The sequence below is a fragment of the Echiichthys vipera genome (genome assembly GCF_963691815.1).
Source record: "Echiichthys vipera genome assembly, chromosome: 19".
NCBI classification, from domain to species: Eukaryota; Metazoa; Chordata; class Actinopteri; order Perciformes; family Trachinidae; genus Echiichthys; species Echiichthys vipera.
Window position 1 is genome coordinate 25682351 of NC_139844.1, and position 23172 is coordinate 25705522.

The window sequence follows — 23172 nt, forward strand, 5'->3', positions numbered from 1 at the left end:
AGACACTGTAAGCGCGGGCAGTCTTTTCTTCTCTTATGCAGAGATCCAACATTTCCAAGACTTCACAAGTGACAACAAAAGAGAGCCTGTGCTGCAGCGTGCACATGATACTCACACTGCATTTCTCTGCACAGCCTCCAGCGAGACGTCGACTATTTCACATCATGTTCATTCCTCATCTTGCACTTGATTAATACAAGTGACATTCTGAATACGCTTCCTAAATCTTTTAATCTCGGGACATATTTTAAATCTAGTACAAAGATTAGTACAGAGATATATATGGATTTCAGGCAGTAATGATTTGTTGTGGTGTTTAAATACAAGGTTGTACCAGAAGGGGGCGCTGTTGGTTTACATTTCCATTTCACTGACAGGGATTCAAGCTGCACTGAAATGATGTCATGTTGGTTCATGTTCTGCAGCAGTCGACAGCCTTCGTTTATCGAGACAAACCCTGACCTGCGGCTACAACAAGTTCCTCAGCAGTCTCGCCTGCCTCGGGCTCAGTTGTGTTCGTGCTACCCTCAGGTGCCAGGTAGCAGCCGACCGGTTCAACAGACAGGTCTATCAGGGACTTCTCAGCAGCGTATAAAGGGAGTGTTGCTTTAGATCATGTGACCATAAAGGTCCAGTGACAACTAATACAACTCTTGCTTTCACATGCTTTTAGATTACAAGCATTTGTAATATACTTGTTGGTCTTTTTCAATGACTCGCCTTCTCATTACTGTTGTTTAGTGAAGTTCTCAGTAACACACACTTCCCTAACAGCCCCACACTCCTGCTTTGACTTCCTATTGCTTCAAAAAATGTGCTTGTGAAGAAACCTTGCAGCAGTCTGAAGGGTATTTGTGTTTCATAATTAAAGCAAATTCAAACACTACAACGACTGCCACGCTTAAATCACCTTCTGTCTGAAACAACCCCTGTCTGGAGAGAAATCGTGCTCCGAGCAAACACAAATCAAATGATGTGTAGAGCAGTGAATGCGTTTTCTATGCCGACGTGATTTACTATTTGAACAATTATCAGATGTCAATAGCACTTTCACATCCACAGAGTGAGTGTTTGTGCTGTTGACCTGCAGCAAACAACAGGGACAGAGAAGCATCCACATGATAAACCCCAGATATTTATTTCAATCAGTGAGATACTTCAAGTTCTTGATTAAAAGTACCCCCCAGTGAAGTGTTCTGGCCCTACTCAGCTTACTGAGGCATTCCTGAAATGCCCCCTGCCATAAAATACATCTATGGCTGTTACCCCCAGCGACATTTGGTAAACGGGACACAAGAAAAGCAGCAACGTGCAAAGAAAGGTGGTAAATGAGGAGACGTGGATGTAAACAAATCATGATTTCTATCATTGTTAGCTTTGGAAATGCTTAATGATGAAGGGAAAGTACCCAGGACACACACAGGGAGAAGAATCTGTGTTTATAAGAAAACTCTACAGGGCGCCTTTAATGAACATACGAAAGATAAACCGGAGCTACACAGAAAATACCTGCAGCTGCTCTCTTAAAAGCACATTTTAGATTCATGAAACTTAGGGCGCACTCACACTGTCCGTCCGTACCGTGGCCCTGGCTTTAGGGTCCTTGAGAGACCTGCATGTCTCCCCCTCTCTCTCACCCCATTTCCTGTCTGTCCTTCATAATAAAGGCTTGAAAAACTGCCAAAAAGGTGTTGTTATTGGTGTTGTTTTTATTGTTCTAATCTATTTAAACTTCATTTTTTGTAACCTTCTCTACGTGATATCGAAAATGGTATCGAGTATTTTCCAAGGTATCGATATCGACTTTGAATTTCTAGCATCGTGACTTCCCTAATCTACCGTTAACACGTGGAGAACCCCTCCCCTTGCCCATATCTGAGACATATCGACTGAAGGGTGCACGTTTCGGAGAAAGTTTGGGTCCTAATAGAACAAGTGCAGGCTGCTCCCTGCTGTAATTACCTAAACCACAGCTTTGTTAGCGGCCTGATGTGCCTCAGTGGGAGCTTAGAGTGTGGTTTTACTCAAACAGGACTACACAAACGTGTTGCAGTGTGTGTGAGTGCCATATACCTTCTCTGGTGGAGGACTCGGGTTGCTGTCTATATCATCCGCTTTGATTTTGTCCCTGAAACAATAAAAAAAGGAAAGAATTTGTGTTAAAGTCATAAACCACAGTGAAAATGAATGATACTGGTGAGATAAACAATCACAAAGCATGTTAAAAACGTGTGTTTGAGTGTGTGTGAGTGCACGTAACATCTGCATATCAAAGAGATACAGTAAAAACTTTACATGTTAGATCGATGAGCCAACTTCCCCTTTTCTCCTGACACACACACACACACAAGTATTCAGCAAACACAACCCTCCCCGACACCAAACACACACTGAATTATTTAACAGTGACATCTACGCCCTTGTCTGTTGTATCCAAAATAAAGCTGATTAAGACACTGTCTGCTGCATGTCACCAGAGTATTGAATGTCTCGTGACAAGCAAAATATGGTTCCCGGCTCCGTTCAGAGCCTCGTATTTCTATAACGTAGTTTAAACAGATCTGAGTTTTTAAAAAAACAACGTAAATGTCATTTGACCTCTTTTTTATGGATGAAAAAGACGTCGAAATGACAAAAGAGGTGATCGTTATTGTTCACACGTTCGGACGTTGTGTTTGTTTTGTGTCAACGGAGCGTTTGGACCCGGAAATCTTATTTTGAAAGGGTGTTACGTCAGACTGAACACCCGGATACTGACATAAAAGCGTATAACACTGCTCAAATGCAGTAGTTGAGGACTCATCCCTAACAATGCTTTGCTGCTTGAAAATACAAACATTGATATGCAAATGGATGATTTCACTTTGACAGTGTATTTTCATGTATTTCACAATAAAAGCACAGCACACACTTAGAGAATAAACACCCTAATAAACACAAGTACGGACCTTACCAGGCAACAGGAAGCCTTATTCACACACAGTGTTTAGTGCACAGACAAGTGTGTAATCTCTCATCTTCTAATGCAAAAATTCAGAATTACAAACTATTATGTGTGAAAGTGTGAAGACTGTGAATGTTTAAATGTATTGTAGTTGTGAAATATGCAATTTTCATGAAAGGAACAAATAAATACGAATACAAAGTCCCATCTGTCGCAGTAAATCGTCCTCATCCGCCTGCGTTGACCCCCACCTCCCCTCTGGAGAACCTGCACGGCAACAGATGGAGGGAAAATGGGTGGGATGCTGCGGATGGATGGATGGATGGATGGATGGATGGATGGATGGATGGATGGAGGCCCCTCAGGGACACTAGACACTCGCCTTTTAAGGGCATGGTAATGCGTGGTGAGTCCACACACTCACACACACGCGCCAAAACACCATGTGGACAGCACAGACTGCAAACACTTCACCATCACACCCACTTCACACATCACACATCCAACTTCTCTCTTTCTCTGCACACCAACTTCTTTATCCACACGCTCTTTTCCCTTCTTCCCTTTTCACTTTCACTCCTCTGCTTCCTCTTTCGGCGACACACAGCGCTGGATTTACTCGTTTCTCTCCCCTCAGCCTGCAAGACAACCGACTCATTTACACAACAACGCTGAATCTGATAAGCTAAATTAGACGTCGTCCATCCAGCCCTTCATTCAGTCCGTGAGTTGTCTCAGTGGGCCAGTCGTTCACTAAGCTAGCCACATATTTTACCAGTCCGTCCATTTAGCAGTCAGTGTGTCAGTAAATCTGTCAATCATCCCGGCAGGTGGTGGAGCCAGACGGAGCGGAGGGAGATGCGTGTAGACTGCTAAAAAATAAACATGTTTTTCAGGAAACATCCACGGACGGTCAGACTGGAATTTTCCAGTGACCTCACAGCAGTAACACACATAACACAGGTCGTATACAAGTGTCCTGATGTTGGTTTTTCTATTGTTAAAGAGGAGTAATGCTTCATGCACAGACGGGACGATGTGATGCAGTACTGTATATTTGCTCTTCTACCCGTCATTGTCAGTGCTTTTACTATTAATATTCAATTCAATTCAATTCAATTCAAAAAACTTTATTTGTCCCCGGGGGGCAATTCAAGGCACACAGAGCAGCAAATCACGACAGTGCAATTATACAAAAAACATTTTAACCTAACACAAGAATAAAGTGTAAAAGAAGAGTAAGTGTCAGGATGTTAATATGATAATTATGTAGGTTTCTGTCTGCTAGTCTGCGCCATATTCACTTCCTGTTTTAATATAGTATAATATTTAGAACTGTAGTTTCACTTTCACGTCTAAAATGAGCATTTATAACGTGGAGCTGTAGCTCATAATGTGGTAAAAAACAGGCATAATAATGTTAAATGTTTACTCTTTGAATATATTAAACATGCAAAACCACACAATTGTCTGCAAGGCTGTGTCTAAACGCTCGTTACCATGGTTGCAGCAGAGACTTGCGTTAAAACAGGGAAAGCACAAGAATATGACGGCCTGGAGCACCATGGTCTCTCTCACACACACACACGCACGCACGCACGCACGCACGCACGCACGCACGCACGCACGCCGTGGATGGCAAGCGTGCCGCTCCTAGACGCGGTACGGTTGCACTCACACTGGTCAAAGGAACCAGACTTTACCCGTGAAACCTGTTTGGGCACGGTACGGATGGACAGTGTGAGTGCGCGCTTAAAGGAAACCAACCTTTCATGTTCACAAGCAGACTTAGATCAACACATACATAATTACCAATTATCACCAGTCTCAAAAATGCAATCTTCTTTTGTTGTTTTATATTATTTATTCCATCCCATAAAACAGAACATTTAAAGCACTTTATTCAAAATCCAAGCACTTCTCAAACCTCGAAAACACCAAATTCAAGTGTTTAAGGATTTCCAGCACCTGTACGAACCCAGAAAAAGACTCCCACACATGTGATCCACGAGTAAACAGGAAATATATTCTACATTTGTGAATGAAATCTATTTATGCTTCATATCAATGTGTGCAACATGGAAAGACACACACTTCTCACACATCCTACTCCAATGATCAGCAGCCAAAGTCTAAACAAGAAGGACGGAGACTCCGTATCCCACAGTTCACCGAGTTAAATGGAGCGTAACAGTGAACGTTCATGAGTCGCTCTTATCTGGCTCATATCAGCCGAGTGTTTACACGTCCAACATCAGCCTCAGACCACTGAGTGCTCAGGAAATCAGTAAAAACACATTATAATCTAATGCTAATTTGCACAGAAGTATGGTTTTTCTCAGCTGTAAAGCCAAAACTACAGTATTTAAACAACATACGTTTTGCTTTCTCTTTGTTCTGATGTGAATCCTGTGAGCTGCTGATTTTACATTGTAAATGTTTTCCATAGCGTGCTCCCCGTCAGACATATTTAAGGTTAAATGCCATTCATCCACCTGAAATACCTTACCTATGTAGATCAATTTGTAGTGGTGCCTGCTGCCATGGTCCTGCATGACGCTTCCTGCTGCTATCATCAATATTACTCATATATACTGTCGCTAGTCTTATTAACTATAAAATGTTGTCACCATAAAAACACCACCAGTGGTGTGTCTCGCTGTGTCCTAGCTGCTGTTGCCGCTGCTCATCATTGATCATGTTTGCCACCATAATTATTATCATTTTCATTTTCTACAACTAAAGACAGAGCCTCCTGTCCGTACAGCGTTTAGTACGTGTTTGTGTATGTTTTCTGAAAGTTTAAGGATACATAGGCCTGTCAGGCCCGTTAAATGTCCCAGAAATTGTTGCGATAAGCGATAATATTGCTGTTTTGAGACCATTTTCAATGGTTTGGGGTGTAATAATGCAAGTCCACCCTTTGAAAGATCAATAGTATTTATTTTTAAAGAGTATTTAACATGAGAACTGGAAAAAACATTTTAAATATCCAAAAACAATTAATAAAATGGACTCTTGGTCTATTTTAACAAAAAAAAAATGCACTTGAATAAAAAAAACACACGACGGAAACAATAAATTAATTGGATGTTAACTAAACTGCACTAAAGAGTGATGCATTCCATAACATTGAAAACTGCCAGTGACGACCTTTGTAAGCAGTTTACTGTGAAGTTATTTAGAGCGTTTATGGTGCTCTGCTTTACGACCGTCGTAACGTGGCTGTTGCCGTTTACTCAAGGCGGGTGTTACGGCCGTGGGAGGGGCTTTTACGTGAGTCTTCACCTGTGCGCTGTTTCACATGAACCGAGAGCTCCTGGATAAAGTTGAAGTAACAATCGGAGTTGTGTCTGGACATTCTGGGATTTATTACACTTCAAACCTGCAGAACCAACTGTGTCTAAGGGCGCACTCCCACTGTTCCTCCGTCCCGTGCCCCGTGCTTTAGGGTCCTTGTCCCCCCCTCCAGGCCCGTTTGTACTCACACTACCTGGGCCTCGGAGAATGCTTCTTGCTGCCTATACGTCATCACGCCGTAACACGTCACACGCATTGATGACGTCATGGCGATGCGTGGCTTTGTTTCCAGATCTTTCCGTAGACCTCAGAGTTTTTGTGCGTCTTGTCGACTGTTTTTGAATCTTTTCATCGACCAAATCTGCAGTAAACACTCCACCTCCGCATCACACCAACGTGAACCTTTCGCCGCCATTGTTTTAAATGTCCGCGCATGGTCCCTCCTTCTTTTTTCTACGTCCCAACAGGCGCACAGGAAATGACCTCAGAACCACCGTAGGCCTCGTGCTCGTACACGTGCAAACGTGCTTTACTAAAGCCCACCTCTCCCAAACGGGCCGTGGACGGCAAGCGTGCCGCTCCTAGACGCGGTACGGTTGCACTCACACTGGTCAAAGGAACCAGACTTTAGCCGTGACACGTGCTCGGGCGCTGTACAGATGGACAGTGTGAGTGCGCCCTTAGATGTCATGCGAGCAGCAGTGTCAAAGTCAATAAAACTGAAATACACACACACACACACACACACACACACACACACACACACACACACACACACACACACACACACACACACACACACACACACACACACACACACACACACACACACACACACACACACACACACACACACACACACACACACACACACACACACACACACACACACACACACACACACACACACACACACACACACACACACACACACACACACACACACACACACACACACACACACACACACACACACACACACACACCTGAAACAATAAATAAAATTGATGGACACAAAATGCATCGGGTGGTCCTGTGTCAGGTTTTAGTCGCCATTGTTTCCGAACAAACGCATTCGGGTGCAGTGGTTCGACGCAGTCATTCTGTTTGAAACCGAAGTGTTTCCACGCGGCAGCTGTTGTGATCGGCTTTGAAACCAATTCCATCTTTTTAAACCCCCAAATCTCAACTTGCGTGTTTGCTACTCATGGGATACGGACACCTGCCGGGGCGGACGGTACCTCCTGACAGTGTGTGGGCAGTGGAGTCGATTTCAAGCGAGATACGGAAACATTTTCTATATCACTGTCTACAATGCACTCCTCCATTATCGCAATGTAGGTTGTTGTCAGAAATGCGTGGAACTATGCGGGGAGTGATGGTTACATCGTTTGAAATGAGTGCATCTATTTTCGTAGCATGAATGAGCCTTAATATGATATCTGTTTAACAAAGTTACAACTGGCTGTGGGTATTTCACCCTTCAATAAACTTGATTTTACTGCAGAGGTACTGGAGTGTACGTGTGGTACGGGTGCACATATTTAAACTAGTCGTCACGATTTGTAAAAGGACCACTTCAGTGAGGTAACAGCCTGTGAATTTTCCGCTTGCGTTGACGGGAAAAGTGATGAGCAGAGATACAAAGAGACAAAGTCAGTCGCAGAGTGTTTGTCAAGGTCGACAGCAGAAGGGACTCTGTCCACATGAATAGCTTCAAGAGTCAAGGCCGTGTGGTAGATTCTTCCAAGGAAGCGTTGTATTTACACACAAAACAACAAAGGTTCTTGACTTTTACATTGAGATGCACAGATGAAACCGCAGTTTGTCATTTGCAGTCGGTTAAAACGTTTCCTTGTCCCGAGGGGAGGAGCAGTCCATGACCCACTTTGGATTGAGACCCATTTTTACTTCTTAACGCTACATTTAAGTTTCTTTAATCTAACTTGGTCGTGATTCAAGTTGCCTGGGCTACAAATATTGTAAGCATGATGCATCATTTAGTGCCGAGGCTAGAGGAAAAGATAACGCCTCGGTCTTGTATAATTCAGTGGGTACGTCATTACAGAAACCGGCTATCAGGGGGACTTTTTTTTAGCTCATTTGGTTTTTTACTTTAATCTCTCAGTAATCTTTATCAACGATCAGGTGACATTAGTGGCTGCAGCTTTTCTCATCGACTAAACACCAAAACCAAACTCCTGAGTGTGTAAAAATAGATTTAATTGATAGTTTAATAAAGACAATAGACATTTTCTGGCATTTTTATATCATTTTGACAATATGCATCGTCCTATCACGAGGCCTGCAATGGTTGAACAGTTCCAACATCAGTTTTAACTTGTTCTAACCTCTAAATTTGCGCGACTGTCCATGACATACTCTGTAAAACTGATGTCAGGGAGCCGATCAACAAACCCTGGATTGTGTGAAAGCTGTCCATGTTCACAGACATCCAGGATTGAAACGGTAAATCAATTATTTACATGGATGCGCATTAACTCCACCACTGGAAAAATGCGCGTTTCCAACTTGCTCGAGGTCACGCAAGGGGAGTTGGTGTGCAAATGTGGGATTGAGTAAAGCGTGAGCAGAAGTCCCAGGTGAGAGGCAAGAAGATAAATGTGCATATATAGTGACTGCACCTGCGTTTGATGGCAAGAGTCTTTCCCCTACTGAAGTGTGAAAGCAAAAGACGGGAGTCAGGGAGTGACTGAGGAAGGGGGGTGGCAACGGAGGGACACATCTGGCCCAGGACTATCTGCCCTTTGAGGGTTCAAGCAAAGGTTAACCCTCAATGGAGGTTCAATGGGCTGGAAGACAACAAACCCTCCCATGAGGAAATTAATGTGTTTGTGACAACTCTGGAGCATCTTTCTTCCATTCTGCCCGGCAACAGCTGATGATGGGTTCATAACAGCGCAGTGAGCTGTGGGTTTAGGGATTTTACCAACCACAGTCTGTGTGAAGCAATGACAAAAGTTAGCCTCGCGAGTCCGTCCTGATCTCTGAGCTTCGTCCTGTTTCACTCTCAGATCAGTCTGTTAACGTGCGGCGGAGAAAATCTGGAGAAGTTTGAGCAGCGATCAAACCAATCAGCGTTGGTTTAGAGGCGGATTTAAGTGACGAAAGCCGCTCACTAACTCTTTGTTCTCTGGATCCTTCTGTTGAATATGGACCGGGCTCCTGAAATTGGGCCTTTGATCCGTAAATTCACGTTAAACACAAAGGGAAATATATCCTCAGGGTTCTTTTTTTCCCACCTTTTCATGGTCCGTTTTGAAGCCTTTTCCAGCACCTTACATCTGTGGTAAATTACATATTTCTACAAACACATATGGATATTGAAAATGATTATTTAACCTTTATTTTTCCCCATTAAAACCACATTAAAAGAGATGGTATTACACTACAAACACCAAAAATGATTTGTTATACCAGAAGGATAAGATATTAAGTTATATTTCTATTCTATAGCTTTTTGTTGTGAAAGAAATTTTTTAAAGTACTTCATCTAAAATTCAAGCACTTTTCAAACCTTGAAAACACAACGTTAAACTTTTCAAGCACTCGTACAAACCCTGTATCCTTTACCCACATGTAAAAAAGAAAATCTACTTATAAAGCGCCTTTCTAGTCTTCTGACTACTCAAGACGCTTTCACAGTGCAGTGGACATCTACAGACCATCTAATGTAACCATTCACACCACATTCACACACCCATGTGCAGCACGGGAGCAATTCAGGGTTCAGTGTCTTTCCCAAGGACACTTCGACATGTGGACCGGGGGAGGTGGGGATCGAACAGCCATGAATCGCCCCCCCCTGGAAGACGACCCACTCTTCTACTGAGCCACAGTCACCCAACGCCCACACGTGTTGTCTACTTTCTGAGCTTTGCCTCCACGCTGTTAGTACATCACACGCTTCAGTGATGTGATTGGTTGGTTTGGCCCGTATGTTGGTGATAGACAGATGGTTTATCCAATCAGAAACCAGGATTTTAACCCCTTCCCAAAAGATCTCCAAACCAGAGTTTTCAGATATGCTGGGAAAATGAGAATCAGTCCATCTGGAGGAGTCGGGTTACACAAAAGTGGGATCTGAGTTTGTCAAACTACAGAAAAATGTGCTATTAACCACCCGGCTAAGTTTCAAAATCATAATAACTAAAGATTGTTTTGAAACAATCTCTGAATTCACTTCACCCAAACTTTAAGATTCATTTATTTGACATCAACGTTTGATAGCAAGAGCCTCCAATACTACCCTGACATTGATGCACGTAACCCTCAAAAGGAACAACAACAAATGAAAAACAGGAATTCACACTTTACCACACCGAGGCGAGTAAAACCTTTCATTCATCAACTGACGCTCACTTGAACAGGAAATGCGTCGGTTTAGTTGCTCTCCAAACACCAAAAAGAAAGACAAGAAAACCCCAAACAGGCTGAACAGGAGCTGAACGGTGTGGGAACTGTGTTAAATTCTTTCTTTCTCATGCAGGTAGAGCTGTACGTCTTTACGTTGGCAACTGCAACCGCGACATTATTGCTCAGAAGCTCTTCACTTAATAGTTGAGTCAAGATTCTGGTGTAAAATGATGAAAGTTAAGGTGTTTTTCCCCTCAAATCAAAATGATCCTCATTAATATTTCCAAAACACAACATCAAGCAACATAATCACCTCTAATCGTTTAATATGCAGCCATGACCTGAGGTAAGAAACATTCAATAATTGCCTCTGTGCTTAAAACAAACACGACACAAAAACTATTACATGCTGTTGCTTTTTTTATCCGTGCAAAAACCTCCAAGCCGGCTGAACCTGACCTGCAGTTTAAGGAATCTGGTTCCACTTCCTCTTACTCAGGTGACCTTTAATGCATCTTCAGCCTGCAGCACTGTCGAACAAGCCTCGTGAAAGGTAAAACTATTTCCTCTTCTGTGTCTTTAAAACCCGACCAGATGGACTGAGTCGCATAATTCTCATTTCCTTAGCAGATCCATCTGAACTCTGGTTTAAAGATCTTTGTGAAGGGGTGAAAATCCTGGTTTCTGATTGGATGAACCATCTGTCTGTCACCAACATACGGGCCAAACCAACCAATCCGATGAGTGAAGCGTGTGACGTGCTAACAGCGTGGAGGCAAAGCTCAGAAAGGAAACAACATGTGGGTAAAGGAGATTTTCCCTTTGTGTTTAACGTGAATTTACGGATCAAAGGCCCAATTTCAGGAGCCTGGTCCACATTCAACAGAAGGATCCAGAGAACAAAGAGTTAGTGAGCGGCTCGCTCCATAGCTGCTCATCTCATCCATGGAAGCCTCCATGTTGTTTACACTCAACAGTCTCTTCTGTTTCACTTCAATCCACCTCTAAATAGGGCAAAAAAACTGGGGGATTAATCGATTTTAAATTGAAATCGTTTTTCGTAAAAACCACGTTAGTTTACTGCTCTCTCGCGGAAAAACAGTGATTACTTACGTCCTAAAAAAGTCTCCGTCACAGCAGTCGTATGGAAATGGTTCGGGTTTATAACCGACGACTGGAGTCTGCGAAGCGTCTGCCTACAAACTTCCTACTTCCCAAGTGACCACACTGGTGAAGCTAGTGCCCAGGGCTTAAAAGATGCACTAATGTCCTGGAAACCCAAAGAAGCCCGACCGACACGTCTTGATGACGACAGACAGCGGTACGAATACGATCAAGGCTCTGAGACTGAATGACCCAATCTACGGCGCTTTGGACACAAACTACACGCCGCCATAGGTAAGTGTAGCGTGCATGTTAATGGAAGTTAAGTGCACAATTGTATGTATTTGGATATTTTAACTGTGCATTAAAAACATAATAAATAAATAAAGCAAGCCATATTTTTTTAGCTACCTAAGAATAATTGATGAGTTTTAAATGAAAACATTTGAAATAGTTTTGTCTTTAGTAGATATTAAAAAAAACGCCCGCTACCTCAAAACCAACGCTGATTGGTAGAGCTGGGTCTGTCTGACGTTCCTGTCTGTTATAGTGAAGGTTTTCAACGCCACCGTACTCTACAGGGGAATTGTTGGGTCTCTGTAAATCATAAATAAGTCATAGAGTGTGGTCTTTACCTACTCTGTAAAGTGTCCTGAGATAACTTTGGTTATGATTTGGCACTATAAATAAAATTGAATTGGTTTGGTTGCTGCTAAAACTTGTCCAAACCTTCTCCGCCACACGTTACCAAACTGACCTGAGAGTAAAACACACCGGAGTATCTTTGTGCACATATTTCAAACAGCATTGCTTCTAAAATATCGATCCTTGTCTTCTCAGTTTGCTCCTGAACAGCCATTTCCAGGCTGAGGCTGAGCCCACTGTGTTGTAATGTTGAGGAACAAAGCACTGCCAATACAGAATAAAACCATTTTCAAAAGGCTCGCCGTGCTGTTCAAACACTATAAATCCCAGATGGAGGAAAGCGACCACCAGCCAAATGCTTCTACACGTTGGCTGTTCTTGGGGAGTTTATGTACCAGCCATTTTGGCAAGAACTCAGACACGGAGGTCTTGCGATGACTATGTAGCTCAGTATCTAGTTAAATATGACAGTAATTATGGAATGGAGCCGATACGGGATCAAATTTACCCACAAAAAGTTATGTTAACACATTTTTTAAAAGCCTGGATTTGAGTAACTGCGTGCCACAACTTGGGAAAGATGCTCATTGCTAATGCTAATCAACGCTTCAGTGAAAACACAGTCTGAGAGCAACTATCTAGAACCGTCCCACCTGACTGTGACGGGCGGAGGCATCTGTCAATCAAGCAAATACGTCTCATAACTTCCTGTCCATTAAATCAGCATTTCCTTTCTACTTCTCTCCTTATTCAGGATGTAAGGGAACGCATATTCGTCATGAACTGTTTGGTACGCTTCGACCTGTCGCAGTTAATCGATTAATCGCATGTCAGCCAAGATCATTTCCATGTTTCTCGTGTTTCCTGGTGTCCCTCTATCACGGAGGTTTCACTGCGGTGCGTCTGTTTCCACTGAGCCTCTCTCGAGTTCACCCTCGTCTGGTGTCGTGTCAGTCACTTGTCAGAAGTACGGTCTGTGTGCGGGGGGGCGGACCCCTGGAGTTACCCAGAGTGCAGCAGGAGAGCCCTGTTAGGAGCAGCTTAGTGGACACGCTAGCTGAGATTTGGAGGAATCAAAACAAAGATGGAGTTGGTTTAAAGTGAACGCCACAGCTGCCGTGTGGGAGCTTCAGGTTCAAACCCAAGTGAACCACTTCACCTGAGACGCTGTGACGCTTATGTTTAAAACAGCAGCAACTAAAGAGTCTTTTTGATTTGTTTTTGGTTGTTTTGTTTATTTTGGATATTTAAAATGAGTTCTAGTGTGAAATATCTTTAGAAATAAACGTTTATTGATCTTTGAAAGGGTGGACTTGCATTATTATCACATTATCATATCAGTTGAAAATGGTCTCAAAACTGCAAAATTATCGTTCTCGCAGTAGTTTCTAGGACAATTAATTGCCCAGCAAAATTTGTTATTGCTACCAACTAAACACCAATGTGTCTTTTGATTTATCGTTTTTGGTTGTTTTGTTTATTTATTTGGGATATTTAAAAAAATCTTTGAGCTCTAGTGTTAAATATTCTTCGTTTATTGATCTTTGAAATAATGTTCTAGCATTATTATGCCATTATCACAATATCAGTTGAACATATCACTTCTCGCTATAATTTCTGGGGTAATTGATCGCGCAGCAAAATGTGTTATCGTGACAGGCCTTGGTACGCTGCATTCTGTGTGATTTTCCTTATCAAACAAAGTGAAGAGGCTAATATGATCTAATTAGATGCTACATCACGGCGTGTGCAGAACATGAATCCAGAAGTGGTGGCTCCTCTAAAGGTCATTTAGCAGCGTGCAGCCAAAGCAATCATTCATATTTTTTTTACCACTGCAGGTGCACAACTATACTTTAGAGAGCACAGTGTGTTTGTAATGACATACTGACAGTGCCGGTCCTATTTTACTTTATTTATTGACCATGATGCAATGTTTCAGTGCCCTCCACCTTAACTATTAGTGCAAGAATAACGACAATTAACTGATTAAATTACCCTTCGTTTAGAGCTTAAAAAGCACCAAATACACATTGAACCGTGACCCCAAAAGTGCGGTACATATAGAAAAATGACCGGTACTGATGTGCCATTAATCTCCTTATTCTTGTTTCCACATTGTTGCTGGAGGCTTGGGCATTTCAGTGCCCAGCCTAAACACTCCAGCTGTTCCTCAGCCAGTGTGTAATCATCCGAACCTGTCCACGTGTGCGTTCACGTGTGAATAGATGGTCGGTTACGGTTAAATGAGTGAAAGTGCTCCAAAATGTCTGCGTTCTAACCCATTTGTTCTTATATGAAGTCAACCCGTTTCCTCTCAGAGGGACTTTGTATAAACCAAAAGGAAACCTAAATCAACAACAGCGACCCAAAATAACTTTTGTTATGGAGTCTCGAGGAAAATGACTGGCGTGCACACACCAATTGTTTAACCAGCACACTTTTTGCACAGATTGCTTCTGTTTTTCCTAAACTACTCGTTCTTATTGGGGAGGACTTCTACACGAATGAGCCCTTGCCTCCAAAGAAGTGAAGATTATGTGGTGTTGCCCTTTGGTCCGTAGTGTCTGCCGAGTGTTGTTACGGCTCTACTCTAGAAAGTTTTGTATCCTAGAAAAACAATAAAAGAAGTAACGAGTGGCCATTATGTCAAACTATTAAGAGCTAAGTAGAGTTGGGTAGTTAGTGACATAACTGTGTAAACATCGACCGCATTAATTAAAAAATAACGGGAAAACAAAACTGAAACTTCTCACAGATCCTTTATTATTTAGTTTCAATCAACACAGTCGTGCTCGCGGGGGCTGGGGCGTCCTGTGCCACGGCTATGCCGCCACTGCCTGCTACTGTTAAACAATTTCCCCCCGGGGATTATTATAGTATTTCTGTTTCTACTGTCCATGCTACGGTCACTCGCTGGCTGCTACAGAGCACGTGCGAGCCAAGCCGGAGGCTAAACTGTCGGGGGGGGGGGACTCCGACTTCAAGTTAAGCTCCACACCGCAAAACTAGACTGATCATTCGCCATATTAACGCTATATATGCCACAATTACCACCAGGACTAGGTGGAGAGATTATATCTCCACACTGGCCTGGGAACGCCTCAGGATCCCCCAGTTAGACCTGGGGACCTGACCCCAGATAAGAGGTTGAAGATGAGATGAGATCCACCTCTGTACCCATCCAGAAGAACCTGTACCGTGACGGTACGGTGCGAATACCTGTATTGTTACACCCCTACTACATTCATTCATTCATTCATTCATTCATTCATTCATTCATTCATCTTCAACCGCTTATCCCGGGGTCGGGGTCGGGGTCGCGGGGGGCTGGAGCTGATCCCATCGGGCGTGAGGCGGGGTCCACCCTGGACAGGACGCCAGTCTATCACAGGACACATAGAGACGCACAGAGACAGACAACCATTCACACCTACGGGTGATTTAGAGCCATCAATGAACCGAACACCTGCACGTCTTTGGACTGTGGGAGGAAACCGGAGAACCCGGAGAAAACCCACGCAGACACGGGGACAACATGCACACTGTGACAGTGCTAACCACTACACCGCCGTGTAGCCTCACGTCTTCAAAAATAAACACACCAGCTACTTAAAACAAAACAAGGTTGACCTTCTGCAACCTTTTTTTTTTTAAGTCCTTGTGTTTTGACTGGCCAGGAAAAGAGGCCTTCAAACTGGGTTAGGGGAGCTGCGTCTCCCTCAGGCTCGCTTCGCTGGAGCAAATGTGACAGCAGGGCGTGCTGAGCTCAGCTCCAGGGGAGGTTGGTTGAGTTTTGCCCTAATATGGACACAGGCTGGGGGGCACGGGGTAGAGGGTGGGCTGGGTGGAGAAGGGGGAAACCTGCCCAGCACCACCACAATGGCAGCCGTGCGTCTCTCTGCTGTATCACTGACTGTGTATCCTTCCCTCTTACAGTCTACTTCACATTCCTGCACAGGATTCAACTGTTCTGGTCTACTAACCGCGCTGTGAACGCTCGACACACACTGAAGAACTCTTTAGCAGAAAGGACTCGTACATCAAGCACAGCTCACTTTTAAGTACTCATGTCGCTCTCTTAAATGCTCTCACTCAGAAATCACAGAGCCACGTGCTCACACACACACTTGAGTCAGGGACACTGAAGCACTGAGTCTAGTCCTCAGCAGCAGCGGGACTCAGTCAGCTGGGCCTGGAGCCTAATTTTATACACTTGCTCATTACAAACTCGCCACTATCCCTCCTCCACATCTGGCCTCTGGTGTAGAGAGAGGGATGTTGATAATGGCAACAGGGACAAAAACTCACAGTGGTCGTATTTTCTGTTCACAGCGCAGGGAGGAGGAGGGGGGACGTAGTAAACAACTCAGAGAGACTTGTGTCAATGCTGAGAAAGAGCGAGCAAGACTGCCGAGGCACATAAAAGAACAATGCAAGGAGGAAAAGAAATCAAAACGCAAGTAGGAAAGTTAAGGAGGGCGTTTGGTATTTGGAGAGGAGGAGGCTGCCTGGCTACGAGCGGCCATTGCTGCGTAGAAGTGGGACTCCGGGCGTAGAAATTCCTCCTACGTCTCTGCTCAATGCCACTTCTGTTCTGCCGAGGCCTGCATGTCAACAGCACTGCAGATACAAAGGGAACCATGTCTGTGTGTGACGGAGTCTTGTGTGAAACTAGTGTGTTATGTGAGAGCATCAAACAAATCTCCACCACTAAAGGCTCCTTCTCTGCTGGGCGGAGGCACCCGAGCTAGGCTAACAGACGCTAACTCGACCCTGGTAGAGATAATCCTCGTTTATACACTCCGACAGATGCGCTACGGCCATAGATGTTGGCTAAAAGTGATCAAATCAAATGATTCTGACTGTTTTCAGACAAAAGGTACTTTAATAAATGCACGTATCCAAATCCAGTTCTCTGCATTGGGCGAAGTGAACCAGAGCGCTGCTTTATAACGTGAGTTATTTGTATTGTGTGCAGGATTTAGGTTATTATTAAGGTATTATCAGAAACAAGGCTGCGGTATTACTGAATAATGAGCGTGGGTGTGTCTCCTCCTTTCTTGCAGCACCATCTGGACCAGCAAATAATTATGTAATCAAATTATCAAGACTAATGGCATTAATCATCACAATCCCAGCATAGTCTGCAGGATCAGAGTTTAAGGCTTTACTTCGCAGCCACACACACACTTACACACGCACACACCCACGCACGCAGTATATCAGTTTTGACACAGTCAGTGCCCTGCCCTGACTGAACTGTTGTTTTGTTCGCTCCACTGATTCTCTGTCCCGATACACCCTTCTCACTAAAGCGTGACGGCGATCCTCTTTAACGTCCTAATGTTTCTGCTCTGACAGAATGTGGTGAACAATAAACAGCTGTGTGCATCTCTTGATTCCTGCACCTGCTGAGATCAGTGCGAGTGCTGCTGAATTGCAAAAAAGCCAGTGAAAGGCAGAGGCCAAGATCCTTCTGCCAGCTGTGGACATGCAGAAAAAACAGGTGGCGTGGCAGCGCAGTCACAGGCTCTCTAATCTCTGTCAAGGTTAAATATTTTTGGATGTTTTAAACATTCAGCTTGTGCGCTCGCTGACGCTAAATTGCATATTTGTATCAGAAAACTTTTTAAATGCCAAATGAATCTGCGTTCAAAGTCACAAGTCACCAGCAAAAGAGAAGTGGCTTGCACGTAATTTCACTTCACGAAGCAGAAATTGTGACTCAATGAGCAGAAGTGAGATAACGTACGTAACGTTTCTTGTTTGTGAAATCAACTGTGTAAACAAACATGATCGTAGATGCTGATTTACAGAGGCATGACACAGATCTGACAGGTGACAAAGGATGAAAGATTCAATCTGAGCAACTCTATCTTGTAGTTTCAACCTGGCTTTGTACTGAAACATATTTTCTAACGCTTTCCAATTTTCCAGTGGCCTAGAAAGCACGACGCTTTGGGCATTTGTGCAGAAATAAACTGCCAAAGCAAAGAAGTTTGCACAAAATTGATAGGACAGATGGTGTGCATGCATGTCCCAGTCGCACCGACGCTCAGGTTTCAGAAGCAACAGGTTGTTTATCTGAAATGAAGCAGCGTGAGACCAAAATAAAGGTTATATTAAAACAAAGGAAGTATAAAAACCACACCGATGTGCTTTAACTTTGCTGCATCCGCACACGTGGGCTGTGTTGAAACCCTCCAAAAAAGCTCAGTTTCTGATCCTAAAACACGCTTAAATGATTCCTGTGGAGAGTTTATGTCGTTACACGAGCAAACAACATGAAGACAAACACAGTAACAGTAATACTGGAGCACTTGAGAGGTAATAAACTCAACGGGACTGACGATTACAAGCTCGGCCTCTGCACAATGGCAGCCAGTCTGAGAGTGCACAGCAGACAGACGCACAGAGAGCTGTTGTCCCGCTGACAGGAAGCGAGTGTAAAAAGTGAAACGTGAGTGGGAAGTGTGCGGGGTCATAAAGCGGCGCGGTAACACCGACGCACACTTATTCTCACGGACGGACGGGCAGACAGGGTGACAGGCAGACGGGTGGTTCGGAGTAAAACAGGATCTGGGAGCAGACAGTGATTTGAATGGTGTTTTACTGCGACACACACGCGGTCGACTGCACACAAACTGATTTCCTGTAAGTGGTAAACACAGGAGGGGCATCAAGGACGGCCAACAGTGAATAAGAATATTGGAACATTTTGACTGCAGGACGTTACTTGTGGTGCACATTGAATGCCGGTGGCTTAAGTGATAAAACAGTAAGCTTTTAAGAGATAAGCTGGTTTAATAGCTGAGATTTATTAATCCTGCTTTGCCCAATTGCAGGGCTGAAAAGGCTTCTTGTGTAAGTGGGTGCACGACGGTGGCTGAACTGATCACCCTGAGTAAAAGGTATTTCTCACCGTATTCACATTTTGACTGTGCATCGTAGGCAAAAGAACAGGTGTTGAAAAGTCCCATTAAAGTAAAATCCTCCCAGGGTCTTTTTCTGCAATTAAATAAGCCAGGGGTGTCAAACTCAGGCCCGTGGTGTAATTATCTTTGTCCTGCAGGATCATATCCAGGTTCTGTGAGAGCTGGCCCGTGAGTATAAAGCACACACACGTCTACTTCTCTGTTCACACACATGAGCATCCATGCTACCAGTCTCTGCAGACACACTGAATCCACCCCTCCCCACAAACGCCCCAAAGAAAGATGGAGGACGGGATCTTTCAGCAGATGATCTGTGTGTGAAGGTAAAGAGCTGTTTGTCACCGTGGCTGTGACCAAAGAATCAAACAGAAGAAACACCACGACAAGAACAAGGAGCTGCACTGGAAAGGTTCAACGTTACACATCTGGAGAGAAGGAACACATGCAACAAATAATGAGTTTGGGACGAAACTTTGTCCCAGTTTTTAAATTTGTCCAACTGTGAATTTGAGTTTGACACCCCTGAAATCAGCCATTGAGACAGTTTTTTTTTTGTGTAAAAACTATTAACCGGGAGAGTCGCTAACAGCCTGACGTGGCTAACAGTGATTAGCTCGGGGTGGTACGGTGAAGGCATTCAAAGGTCTTTTTTAACCACTAATGCTGCTGAAAATAACAGCAAACCTCTGCAGCAGCATGAGAAGAGTCCCTACACACACAACAAAGCAGCAACAGCGTAGTTAGTGAAGCCAGAGTTTAGTAAAGAGTGTTTTAAAGACTTACCTACTGGCCCCTGTACCAGCTCCTCTCATAGTAAAGTCCATTACAGTGGATTACCAAAGTCAATCCCAAAGGAAGGAGCCCATTGGTGCTTTGTTGTGTGTAGGGACTCTTCTCATGCTGCTGCAGAGGTTTGCTGTTATTTTCAGCAGCATTAGTGGTTAAAAAAAGACCTTTGAATGCCTTCACCGTGCTGCCCCGAGCTAATCACTGTTAGCCACGCCCGGCTGTTAGCCACTCTTCCGGATGTCTCCGTAAATAGTTGTTACATGAAAGAAACTGTCTCAGTGGCTTCTTTGATGAGTGTATTTGCTGAAAAAGACCCTGTGATGATTTCACTTTAAGTCAGAACAGTGCAGAGTTCGCCTGAATGCACAACGTCAACACCGTGAAGCTGAAGCAGCGAGATGGAATTCAGCCATTGTTTATTTTCTCAGAAATGTCAAAAATGATTTAAAAATGTCCTATTATTGATATTTATTACCAGTCATGAAGCAAATATGGAGCCTTGGTTATTGATTTAATATCTACTGAAGTTGCAGTCAATATATAGTCGAATTACCCAAGTCTACACACACACACACACACACACACACACACACACACACACACACACACACACACACACACACACACACACACACACACACACACACACACACACACACACACACACACACACACACACACACACACACACACACACACACACACACACACACACACACACACACACACACACACACACACACACACACACACACACACACACACACACACACACACACACACACACACACACACACACACACACACACACACACACACACACACACACACACACACACACACACACACACACACACACACACACACACACACACTTAGCTGAGAAGTGTTGTGTTTTCTGTTCCAGCCCAGATGGCAGCATTGGCTGAGTCAGCGGTGGCTGCTGGTCCAACCTTAACTGGATGATTAGTCGCTGACAACAGGAGGAGAGTCGAGCACTAAGAGTCGGGTTTGTTCAGAAATAAATAACGATTCCAAAACGTGCAACGGATGAAGTGTAATCAAAGAAACGGCACAAATAGCCATAAACTAACACAGTCAAGATGATTAAGTCCTCACATATTTTATCTTAGTCATTTTAGAGACAGTCAGTGTGTTAACGTTCACATGCAGATTGAAACCTGATCATAATCAGGTTAAGGGCGTACCCCGGTTTCTCAAACACCATGGAAACACCGTACCCCGGGTGAAATCTTTACCCGGATTATTATCGGGTTTCTCGTCTGCGCATGCGCCGAGGGTTATAACTCCCTCTACCCCACTCCGCGGCAGTGGCTTTTGACCCGGAAATAGAATAAACCAGGAAGCAATGGCGCTGAAAACAACGTGCAAACACAACAACAATAGAGCGTTTCCTTTAAACCATGGGAGGACTTCACCATTGCAACAAACATCACTACCAAGAAAACTTGTTTATGTCGTGATTCTGTCCAAAAGTCGACCGTTTGTGATTTTGACAAAGGTGAACAGGAGAAAAAAGCTGCATTCAGAGCAGCTGGATGTTGGCGGAGCTCCACCTATTGTACCGGAGGAAGAGTTACTCCGTCATTTTCCCTTTCAACCCCCTCTCATGTAAACGAAGGGACCTTCAATAACCTGATTATTCCCTTAAAACAGGGGTAAGACCATTTCCAGGTTACTGATGTGCACGAAAACGCAGTGACTTTGTCCAGAACAGGACAGGTCACACCTCAACAGTTGCCATAGTTGCTTAAGCTCAAAATAACGGTTGTTACTTTCTATTTGTTGTCTCTTAATGCAACAGTGACACTCTAATATTTCATTTGAATATACAAAAGAATGAGGAACTATCATCTGTGATCAAACGCACCAGAGAGGGTCTTGCAGCGCTGCAGGCGTTAGCCGTCAGTCGGCATCAACAGTGAAATAATGATATAAGACGGCTTCACACTGTTTGAAAACCAGATATTAGACTTGGCACAGTGTGCAGCGCTGGAACGACACGCTTTGGGATTTCTCATTTAGCGTCACAAAGCATGTTGTGATTCATAGCTGGACTCTAACAAACAAAGAAACGCTGCTGCTGCTGCTGCTGCTGCTACTGCTGCTGCTACTGTTACTGTTACTGCTGCTACTGTTACTGTTACTGTTACAGCTGCTGCTGCTGCTGCTGTTACTGCTGCTGCTGCTGTTACTGCTGCTGCTGCTGTTACTGCTGCTGCTACTGTTACTGCTGCTGCTGTTACTGTTACTGCTGCTGCTGTTACTGTTACTGTTACTTTTACAGCTGCTGCTGCTGCTGTTACTGCTGCTGTTACTGCTGCTGCTGCTGCTGCTGTTACTGCTGCTGCTGCTGCTGCTGCTGCTGCTACTGTTACTGCTGCTACTGCTGTTACTGCTGCTGCTACTGTTACTGCTGCTGTTACTGCTGCTACTGCTGCTGCTGTTACTGCTGCTGCTGTTACTGCTGCTACTGCTGCTGCTGTTACTGCTGCTGCTGTTACTGCTGCTGCTGCTGCTGTTACTGCTGGCTGCTGCTGTTACTGCTGCTGCTGCTGCTGCTGCTGCTGCTACTGTTACTGCTGCTACTGCTGTTACTGCTGCTGCTACTGTTACTGCTGCTGTTACTGCTGCTACTGCTGCTGCTGTTACTGCTGCTGCTGTTACTGCTGCTACTGCTGCTGCTGTTACTGCTGCTGCTGTTACTGCTGCTGCTGCTGCTGTTACTGCTGCTGCTGTTACTGCTGCTGCTGCTGCTGTTACTGCTGCTGTTACTGCTGCTGCTGCTGCTGTTACTGCTGCTGTTACTGCTGCTGCTGTTACTGCTGCTGCTACTGTTACTGTTACTGCTGCTGTTACTGCTGCTGCTGCTGTTACTGCTGCTACTGTTACTGCTGCTGCTGTTACTGTTACTGCTGCTGCTGTTACTGTTACTGTTACTTTTACAGCTGCTGCTGCTGCTGTTACTGCTGCTGTTACTGCTGCTGCTGCTGCTGCTGTTACTGCTGCTGCTGCTGCTGCTGCTGCTGCTACTGTTACTGCTGCTACTGCTGT

General features: G+C 44.2%; 1 protein-coding gene across 2 annotated transcripts in view; it reads right to left on the reverse strand.

The window, feature by feature from the left end:
- fam49a (family with sequence similarity 49 member A) overlaps positions 1-23172 on the reverse strand; it is a 42202-nt gene that overhangs the window by 14138 nt on the left and 4892 nt on the right. For both annotated transcript variants that reach the window (XM_083934410.1, XM_083934409.1), the window contains exon 2: positions 2074-2128. The gene's annotated coding sequence lies outside the window, so the exon portion shown is untranslated. The remainder of the gene's footprint in view (positions 1-2073; positions 2129-23172) is intronic.